Source organism: Poecilia mexicana, unplaced genomic scaffold (assembly GCF_051168715.1).
Source record: "Poecilia mexicana isolate PSO_F unplaced genomic scaffold, ASM5116871v1 scaffold_11, whole genome shotgun sequence".
Taxonomy (NCBI): Eukaryota; Metazoa; Chordata; class Actinopteri; order Cyprinodontiformes; family Poeciliidae; genus Poecilia; species Poecilia mexicana.
The window spans coordinates 22193739-22202003 of record NW_028263380.1 but is presented as its reverse complement, the minus strand read 5'-3'; the positions used below and the strand labels follow the sequence as shown (position 1 = coordinate 22202003).

The 8265-nt window shown below is 37.4% G+C and overlaps 1 protein-coding gene across 1 annotated transcript in view; it reads left to right on the top strand.

Moving 5' to 3' along the window:
- The first annotated feature begins 5749 nt into the window (after positions 1 to 5749).
- The window catches only part of LOC106929400 (glutamate receptor ionotropic, kainate 5), a 175370-nt gene continuing 172854 nt past the window's right edge, over positions 5750 to 8265 (top strand). Inside the window, exon 1 of the mRNA XM_088010413.1 lies at positions 5750 to 8228. The gene's annotated coding sequence lies outside the window, so the exon portion shown is untranslated. The remainder of the gene's footprint in view (positions 8229 to 8265) is intronic.

Genomic DNA, 8265 nt, shown 5'->3' with positions numbered 1-8265 from the left:
TAGTTTTAAATGTCATTTTTTCATCATATTTAATAGAAATAAAGGCTTTCAAACATCTACCATTGTGCAATTAATCTACCTAATTTGTTGTACTTAGTTAGTAATACATTTCCTTAAATAAATGGACTCTTTAGTAATATTTCAATTTAATGAATGGGCCTGTATTCAGTACTGTTTGACTAAGAGCAGACATTTTCTGTTTGAGATCATCAACAGAATGATTTGTTGTCAGACAAAGCTAACCTGAGTAAAGACAAAAAGCAGATTGCTCATTATTTTAGACAAGAAGCTGTCTAAACTAGTCTTGATCTATGGGAAAAATCAAAAAGCCCTTTGCAACCATTTGCACTAGCAACTAATTTATCAAGTATTTATGCAAACTGATAATTAGTCTTGCACATAGCTGTGGTGGAATTTTTGCTGAATCTTTGCAGATTTATTTACTTTTTCCTTAAACCACGTTAGAGAGTTTTTGTGCTTGAGTGGCCTATTTAGCATCATGGCATCATGCCCAATTAGGTTTAAGCCCAGACTTTTTCTAGACAATTTCTGAATACTCATTTAGGAGATTTTTGCCATATAATGAAATTTGTTTGATAATTTGAAAGATTTAAATTACAATAAAAATTAAGAAATCTTTTGGAGTTTTTATAGCAGTGTACCTCTAAAGAATAGTTTATCAAATGTATGGATGAGTACAAGCCTAAAAGAGACAACAAGCCACCAATCTTTTTTTTTAGCTTTATCTTAAATCACATATGGGGCACGTAGTTATTTCTTCCTTAAAGTCATAGCTTTTCACTTCTATTCTGATGTACTAGTCTAACGAGAAACTAATGACTCATTGTCTGTCTGAGTTTAAAGTGATCGTCAACTGAAAGTAGTTGAGCAGGAAAGGAATCGATTAAAACAAACAAATGAAAACATTTGCCCAACATCCTATAAGCTGACAATCTTTTGATGTTTCAAGATGTGTGAGCCGATAGAAACACCAGGACTGAGTTGGAAACATTCACTGCCCCTTTGTTTGTCTTGCACATTATTAACCTACTTGATGCCAACATCCATACATCACCCCTCACCCCTCAATCTGTGCTTCAGTCATTTTGTGCAGGCAGGGACATTCATCATGTCTTACACGGCAGACAACATCAGTTAGAAACTCTATAGTCGCCATTTGAAAGGCCATTCACACGAAGGAGCGGGCTGCTATCTGCAGCTGAGAACAAGCCGTCACAGTTTATGTCCAGCGAAGGGGAATATGTCAAGCCCTGCACTTTTATGTTGTAATTAAAGCATGTGTGGGCAGCCCTTTTTACACAGTGAATGTAGAAGAGATGATGGGTTGTGTGTAGAGGGAGATAAAATGGCTAGCCTTTAATTGGAGCCTATCTTCGCTTGTTATGACTAGATGGATGTAATGGAACTGCACTTTTGAGAAAACTACAAAAATACAGCCGGCATATGCATGATTTAATAAGACAAAAAACTGATGATTACACGCAATACAAATAATAATAATAATAATAATAGTTAATTTTCTAAAAACTATTCAAATCAGCCCTAGATTTTTACAAACATTATTCCTCGTAAGTCGTATTGAAGAGGTCACATTTTCACCTACGCAAATGTGCTTTGTAAAAAAAAAAGAAAAAAAAAAAAGAAAAACAAGAATGAGAGGAGAAGCAAATTTGACTGTAGTTCACAAAGTGTAACAAATTGACACTATGGGGATATTAAATGGTCAGGATAGTAAAGGTTTTCTGTCACAGATGGTTCATGTCTCAGATGATTAGAGCCAAGCGGTGGGACAAAGCAATAAAATTGAAATAGAGCACAACAGGAGGTCAGTATTTAGTTGATGTGAATCAGACCAAACTACTCTTCAGAGACATCTTGGGAACCTTTACATGGGCTGAAATGCAGGCTGCTTGACACATTCAACCCTCCACTGTCACTTACTGCTTTGGTCAGCTTCTCAGATAGCCCACCTTAAAAAGCTCCTTTTCTGGCCAATGTCTCCAGCTGGAATACATTTTGCTATTTGCATTGTTAGATAATGTGTTTCAATGGGGCCATTTGTTTCTCTCACAATCAGCAATGAAACAAATGAACCATTCCTCTTTTGTTTGAGATTATTTTCGTCACCGTACAATGCAATGAGTACAACTCAGACATAATCAGATCTGTTAAAAAAACTTGTTTTGATTTATTGTTATTGTAGATGATCAGTTTTCTCTTTCTTTTCTGTGACTATCTTTTCCATACAGGAAAAGGATTCTCCTTGGAAAAAAAAAGTGTTTTGTCACATTAAAACCACAAACTGTATTTTCTCTGAAAAGTGTGTTAGTTGCATGTAGTTGCATTAAGCCCCTGTAAGTCAATGGTAAACATTTTGCTTAGTACATCAAGTGACTTCTGTCAGTTCTTGTTGCTCGCTTTGGAAGTCTGGATGGAGAGTAAAAGTGAAGCGCAAAAAAGTCTTTCCACAGATGTAGGTGCAGACTTCGATTGAGCAAATCTAACTTTGTGCTGTAGCTCTGGTTTCACAGCTAATATCGATCTTCTGGGAAAGAAACTTTTGCTCCAGGCACAAGACTTAAGTCTCTCTCAGGGTATTCTTTTTCTATGATTTACCCGGTAGCTCCATCCAACTTCCTATCAACTCTGATCAGCTGTCTTGTCCTTGTGTCCTGTCTCTATTGCACGATGCTACCACTGCTAATGGGGAAGATTTTCCCATCAAATTCTCATACCTCTTTAGATTTGTTTTCCAAAGCAAAAATCTGAAAAACCCTCCATGCTTTCATTTCCACTTCACTACTATGCACTGCCTATCACATAACGTACAAATGAATTTATAATAAATCTGAACAAACTATGAAGGTGCAGTGTTTTTCTGCTGGTCTTAAATATGCTAATAATTAAGATTTAGATAAAGCTTGGATTTCTTTCTTGTCTGTGCTATATTATATTGACAAAAGCTAAGTACGCTAGTTATTTTAGAATCTTTTTCAAAGGGTTTCTGGTCCTCTACAAATCTCTCTTGCTTCTGACGGCTGAACGGACAAATGGAAAAAGTTTAAAATACCTAATTTCGAAAGCAAGAAAGATTTTGGTTTATAAAACACTTCAAAAAGCAAGAAGGCCTTCAAATAATCATTTTCTTACAAATAACTCTCCAAAGACAACAAAACAAAATAAAAGTAATTATGTTGCTGAACTGAATCCTATTACTGTTAGGTTGATGTCGCAAATATGAAACTAAAGAAATTCTGACTGTTGTGAATGATTCTTTTTTTTTTTTTGGTCATTTTTTTGGTCTTTTGGGCTCTGAGTCAGTTATAACCAACATTCAAATAATTTTCTGCCTGCTTTATACAAGCCATATTTAATACTTAGTCATTATTTTGCTAAGCTGCTGAAACAGACGTCACCTTAATTCCAAAGCACAAATTCAAGAGACTTGCAAATTCTAAATACATTTTCTGATATTCTATGTTCTGATATTTCAAATATTCCAATCCTGTGGGAATTTACAAATGTGCATGTCCATATAAAATTTGGTGATCAGGTGTTCTGTTAGATTTGACAGCTATAACTGACAGACCAATATATCCTGTCATTACCACATGCTTTATTTAATCAGCAACATAACATCATGACAGAATTTTGATCGTCAAACACTTTATTAACAGCTGTATGACATCTTGACTTAGCGGTACAGGGACGCCTGTTTTATAGTGTTTTGTAGTTGGCTGCAGCTAAACTACACCCTGCTTTAAATACACTTTGAAATCAAGACAGTGCATCTGTATCCATCAAGTTATCATTGAAAACAATTTATTGACTTACTTTTTGTCGTATCGTGTCCGTATGCCGAACTCACAGCTCCTCAAAGCGGACCTCTTAGTGCGCATGCGCACACATATGCACTCGCTGCACGTAAGCTACTCTGACAGTGTTTGCTAATCAGACAACAGAGTCGCTTGCGGATAAAAACTGTCTGCATGGCACTTGGTTTTAGCATGAAGGTAACGACCACCTGTTTGAGTCATTTGTATGACAAAAATGATGAAAGCTTTAAGACTTCTGGAGAGATGTGTTGAGGGCACAAATGTTGGTCCTGAGGGAGTTGCGTTTAGTTCTATCACAATGCATTTTATTTTCTTCATGTGGGAAATGTTCCAGACTCGCCTCACTATTTCTTCTTTAATTACAGCTAACAGCGACACAGTGTGGCGTTGTCTAAATTTACATTAGTCAAATGCAACATGATAAACAACAACTCGGGTAAAGTTAGCCTTCTGAAATTCCATGTCAGAACGGACACAACTTTGTCATCAACCCAGCATGCATTGCGCAGGTGAAAAATGGCGACCTCCATGGGTGAAAATTACAAGATATACATTTAAATAATTCTGAGTTTTTTTCGTATCCCAAACAGTATTTATTTATTTATTAATAAATAAATATTTCTTTATAAAATAATATGTATACATATTTATAAATAAATATTTTATAAATAAAATATTAGCTCCTATTAGCTAAAAATAGTGTTCCTATTTTTAGCTAATAGGAACACTGCAACGTCTGTAGGCCAAATTGTTGAAGTAATTGTGGATCCCTTTTTAGGCCACAAGCTTCTAAAACTTACAAAATGGAAAAATATTACAACAAATAAGATTAACAGAACATGAGAACTCTTTTATCTTTGACAACATTTTAAAACAGTCCATTATTCAGCAAACAGATTAAGATGAAAATGCTTAATTCTCCTGTAGGTTGAACGTTGGTGTCTCTTGTGTGTGCATTTCATGATCAGGCTGTTACGCACTCCCACATGGAGGATTCTGCTATCTTTCTGGTGACCCATTATTGTTTAAATGCTTCTCTTTAAGACATAACTATAAAAAATCAAATGGTTCGGGTTACGACAACCTTTTTCTGGGTTTCTCATTGACGGCAAGTTTTGCATGCAGTGCTGCATCCCATCAGAGTGTCATGAGTGTGTCTGCTCTATTGGCAAGAAGGCACCATAGAGCAGAGGAAAAGAACAGCTTGAGGTAAAAATTAGCAGCATTATGCCGTTTCAATGTTTACTCGACTACCATCAAATATTTGTCAGGATCTTATGTTGTTTTGTTTTGGGTTTTTCTTTTTCTTTATCTGCTTTCTGTGTTTTCTTTTGTTATTCTTATTTTGATATGATCAGCCATGTTTTTTTACTAAGTTCAGTCTGCTCTTAGTTAGATGACATTTATTATTTATTCCTTATGTTTAGTTGTTCTTTGTTACAGTCAGATTAATTTTCCTGTTCAAGTATGAAAGCCACAGCGCTTGCTCGACTCGTGCAAGCAAACCGCGGCTCGCAGACTGATGGGAACAGTCATTTCTTTATGAACAAAGAATAAAGTTTGCTGAGATGTATTTGTGAACAAACCAAACACAAAGATTTAACTCATAGCATCAAACATTGACGAGTATTTTTTGCACTTTTACAAAGTAAACATGCCAGTTTTTCTAAATCCTAAATTTAGATGAAACAAATGTTAGAACTATAGATCCATTGTCTGTGTTATAATTTAAGATTTTACGGGAATGAGAGAGGAGAATAAGCAACTGTTTAGTCCAATTATGCCTTGGGTCGGCTCTGAATGTGACCAGCATTACATAGCTTGCTTTCGGACCAATCCCATATCTGATTAGTTGACTAAGATGTCACTGCAGTGAAAAAAGGACAGGAGATATTCCTTTTACCATATAGTAGGGGAACGGTGTTTCTGCCTGCTCTCTTCCAAAACGCCTGAATATTTTTTTGAAGAGAATGGCATAATAAGCTCTCAGAAGTAGCAGAACATTTTTAATAAATATCTGGTGGCCTCTGCCAGAAAAATGAAAATGAAAAAAATAATAATTTAAACTAATTTTAGCAAGATAAAGATCTAAAACAGGTGACCACAGCAATGCTGGTTTACTTAACATAAAATTAACCTGCTCCCATGACCAAAAACAAATCTTTATCTTCCGCTGAAGAGAAGAAAGCATCAGAAAGGATGGTGTGGTTCTGGTAAATCTAATGAACTGGTGCAAATAGGAATGGTTAACCTTTCTGTAATCTTCAATCTTTTAAAATGTTATAGATGACGGCTGTGTTTTGTTCTTAACACCTCAGAGGTACTCACAGTTGTCTAAGAATGTAAAAAAAATATATTTCTGAATACAGGGTGTAGAACTGAATTTATTTGAATGAAGGAATATATTTTTACCCTGGTTGCCAACAATTCCTTCCTACACATTGGGGGGGAAAAATCTCCTACACATTTTTACCCTTCAGAATATATTTTTTTCTTTTTACTTGAAGCAGAATGGTAACAAAAAAAGATGGAATTTTAATTTAAAATGAACCATAATGTTAACCTTAAGGTTTTGCTTCTTTGTTGCTGTCATTGCAGATGCCACTGCGTCTTATACATCGTTACCCAATATGCCAGAAGCCTGAATCCTTGGGCGGACTCCACTGCCTAGGCTTCCAACTGCAGTTGATGCCTGCTGCCATTCAGCCAACCCACACATCATCTTTGGCAGATCCATGTTGACTCTATCTGTTCAAAGGCTCAATAGTCTCCAGCTGCTTCTTTGAGGACATCAGAAAAAGAAAGGAAAAGAAAAAAAAATTGCCGGGGTTTGAAAATGTTGCTCCTCTGATGAATTCCCTTTTTTTTCCCGGATTCTGATTCTGTGAAGTGAAAAAAACCTGAACTGACACCAACCCTAAGCCTTGACACAGCGGGTGAAATGTAATTGAAAAAAACAAAAATATTGGACACTTCTTCCAACGAGCCTCCCCGCGGTGCTGAGTCACAGAAGGTGACATGCGTCTCATCCTACCATGTAGCCACAACAACTCGAGGAAACCTCCCAGAAACTTTTCTTTCAAACACTCAGCTATTTTTAACAAGCTGATACACAACACTGAGTCAATCAGCTGAGAGACTTATAACGTGCCACTGGGTTATTATCAGCCTGTGCACTTCCTATTTACATCTTTAATCTTTGTTTTCTGAGTAATTATCTTTTTAATTAATGGCGACAGAGGCGTGAATTCCTCCCTGCCACCTTCTTCAGCTCTTTCCTTTTTCACCGCTGCTAGAGACACCTGAAACCAATTAACTACAACTGATATAGTTGTGGATTAGACACAAGAAGAGCTGGAGTGATTAGATGTAAATACAAAGAGAGTAAAAGGCGACCAAGAACAAAACAAGACCAAGAGAACGGGGAGGGTGAAAGAAAACCCGCCGGTCAACCTGGTATTTGATAAAAGGGCGGATCAGAGGGCAGCGGAGGATATGGCCAGATCAAGGTGCCAACACGCTAAGATAATAACTAGTTGTGAGTCAGTGGGGAAGATTGACTGCAGGAGCCCAGAGTCTTGACTGACAGGCAAAGGACTCATTGCCATTCTCTGTGCTGTGCGAAGCATAGCATCACAGAGAGGGAGAGGAGAAACTCCTGGCTGGCTGCCACAATCAGGGCCAATTAGGAGAATTTGATTATATGCCTTAATCTTGGCAGTCAGGTGGAAAAGCAGTCAGACAGAGAAAGAGGAGGCTGAGCAGGTGCCACCGATACACACCATTATCTCCGTCCATCTCTAATTGAGTTTGTTTCTGCCCCTGTGAGTGTCTCATCTCCAAACAAGAGTTTTAAGTAGTGGAGGTTCCTCAAGAGAAAACAGGAAAAGAGGGAGAGACAAAAAAACACTTTGTGTTTTCCTTCGGAGATATACAAAGACTGTTTTCTATCTCCCTCATCTCTTTAAACCTATTTTCCATCCCTCCCTCAAGATTTATCATCCCAGCATGGACTTGTCCTTTCTGGAAGTTTCCCTGCAGTTTCCTCTATCTCCATATTGAGCCTGAGATAAAAGCAAGAGAGGAACTGATAGGCATAGAAGGGAAAAACAGCAGCAAGGTACTGAATCCGTGGAGGACAGAGCAGACTTTATTTCCTTCCTCAATCTCAGACACCCCGAGGCTCCTGCCAAGTGTCCCCAAAGCTGCACTTCCTCTTTTTTAAATTTCCTCGTCTCCCTCTGAGCCTGCTTCCCTGCTCCCCTCCTTGTGGATCATACGCTCCATCCTGGACCTCACCAAGATTAAAGTGGCCCCAGTTATCCGAGGAAATCCTTTGATATCGGCTCCCAGTGTTGTCATCATAATTCTGTGAGTACTAAAGACGGTCTGTCTATTATTTTTCTCC